Below are 2833 nucleotides of genomic sequence, written 5' to 3' on the forward strand. Positions count from 1 at the left end.
GACCCCATGGACTGCAGCCTACCAGGCTCCTCCGTCCATGGGATTTTCCAGGCAAGAGGACTGGAGTGGGGTGCCATTGCCTTCTCCGAGTTGAAGGTATGGTCCTTCTTAAATGTGAGCAAGATCAAATAAAACTATTTGAGGGTTGCTAGGCAAACCTATACAAACTTGTATCTTTACCTTCCTAGCCAACCCCATACTGTTCTAAAATGGTTCAGGGGGCATGTGAATGCTTGAGATTTTGTATGCTTAGTGGTGGTTTTTATTTAAGTATGAACATTTCTTACATGTTTATGGGCAAGTTTAAACTATCTAAAAGGAAAATACTACAGATGACTTCTGTGGCAATCAGTGGAAATGATCACACAGCTTGAAACAATTTATATCATGATGAAGTAAAAATTTTAATTACACATGACTTAGAAATTTAGCCAAAGTAAATTCACATGTCTTTAAATTTCAGAAATACTTAAAAAATAACGGTAGGTATCCCATTACATCTGTTCAGTTCAGTCGCTCAGTCGTGGAATTTTTCAAAAGATTCCAAGATAATTCTTATATGCATCTGGATTTTAAAATGATTACAGGTTTTTCTATTAAATGCTAGTTTTGGTGGTATAGAATTCTATAAGTTTTTTGTTGACAGTTATGATACAATGATACAACGGTCAGTTCAGTCACTCAGTCGTGTCCGACTCTTTGTGAACCCATGGACTACAGCATGCCAAGCTTCCCTGTCCATCACTAACTCCCAGAGCTTGCTAAAACTCATGTCCATTGAGTCAGTGATGCCATCCAACCATCTCTTCCTCTGTCATCCACTTCTGCCTTCAGTCTTTTCCTGGCATCAGGGTCTTCTCCAGTGGGTCAGTTCTTCACATCAGGTGGCCAAGGTATTGGAGCTTCAGCATCAGTCCTTCCAATGACTATTCAGGACTAACTTCCTTTAGGATTGACTGGTTTGATCTCCTTACTGTACAAGGGACTCTCTAGAGTCTTCTCCAACACCACAGTTTGAAAGCATCAGTTCTTTGGTGCTCAGCTTTCTAAGGTCCAACACTCACATCAATACATGACTACTGGAAGAACCATAGCTTTGACTATATGGACCTTTGTTGGTAAAGTAATATGCTGTCTAGGTTCCTCATAGCTTTTCTTCCAAGGAACAAACGTCTTTGAATTTCATGGCTGCAGTCACCATCTGCCTTGATTTTGGAGCCCAAGAAAATAAAACCTGTCACTGTTTCCATTGTTTCCCCCTCTATTTGCCATGAAGTTATGGGACCAGATGCCATGATCTTAGTTTTTGAATGTTGAGTTTTAAGTCAGGTTTTTCACTCTCCTCTTTCATCAGGAGGCTCTTTAGTTCCTCTTCGCTTTTTGCCATAAGGGTGGTGTCATCAGCGTATCTGAGGTTATTGATATTTCTCCTGGAAATCCTGATTCCAGCTTGTGCTTCATCCAGCCTGGGATTTTTCGGGATGTACTCTGAATGTAAGTTTAATAAGCAAAGTGACAATATACAGCTTTGATGTATTCCTTCCCCAATTTGGAACCAGCCCGTTGTTCAATGTCCGGTTCTAACTGTTTCTTGACCTGCGATACAGATTTTTCATGAGGCAGGTAAGGTGGCCTAGTATTCCCATCTCTTTAAAGTTTTCCACAGTTTGTTGTGATCCACATAGTCAAAGGTTTTGGCATATTCAATAAAGCAGAAGTAAATGTTATTCTGGAACTGTCTTGATTTTTCTATGATCCAGCAGATGTTGGCAATTTGATCTCTGGTTCCTCTGCCTTTTCTAAATCCAGCTTGAACATCTGGAAGTTCTTAGTTCATGTACTGTTGAAGCCTCGCTTGGAGAATTTTGAACATTACCTTACTAGTGTGTGAAATGAGTTTAATTGTGCAGTAGTTTGAATATTCTTTGGCATTGCCTTTCTTTGAGATTGGAATGAAAACTGACCTTTTCCAGTCCTGTGACCACTGCTGAGTTTTCCAAATTTGCTGGCATATTGAGTGCAGCAATTTAACAGCATCATCGTTTAGGATCTGAAATTGCTCAGCTGGGATTCCATCACCTCCACTAGCTTTGTTTGTAGTGATGCTTCCTAAGGCCCCCTTAACTCCAGACTCCACGATATCTGGCTCTAGGTGAATGATCACACCATTGTAGTTATCTGGGTCATTCACATCTTTTTTGTGTAATTCTTCTGTGTTTCTTGACATCTATGTTTCTTGCTAAAAGTACTATTAGAAGTGATGTTCCTGAGATAAGAATTATAATAGAAAAGTAACTTTCTAAGTTTTGGTAGTTATACTTGCTTTTCTAATTCTGTATGTAGAAAGGTCTTAGCAATATACTTAACTTTTACTTTCCTCTCAAGTTGCATCATTTTCCTTTAAATTTGAAGAAATTGAGCTCTTTACATACTTTATAATAAAGCATTAATCAAATTTGTTTGATTCTGCATACAAAATATGCTCAAGATACAGATCGTCACTCACACTGCAAATTTAATGTGTTCTTCCCTAAAAGATTTGTCTATTATTTTTTGAAATTCCTTTAATATTATTATTAATATTTTGGTACTTCCGTGGCAGTTCAGTGGTTAAGACTGCAGCTTCCACTTCAGGGGGCTCCAGTTTGATACCTGATTGAGGAAATAAGATCCCACATGCCATGCAGCATGGCTGAAAAAAAGAAAAATTGCTATTTCTAGTGTACCTTCTGGTTTTGGTTTGATGCCTTATTTTCTTGAAATCTCACTAGCATTTTCTATCTTTTTAGCCTTTAGAACATTTTTTTAAATAAATGAATCTCATTACAATTAA

The sequence above is a fragment of the Bison bison genome, unplaced genomic scaffold (genome assembly GCF_000754665.1).
Source record: "Bison bison bison isolate TAMUID 2011002044 unplaced genomic scaffold, Bison_UMD1.0 scf7180017864192, whole genome shotgun sequence".
NCBI lineage: Eukaryota > Metazoa > Chordata > Mammalia > Artiodactyla > Bovidae > Bison > Bison bison.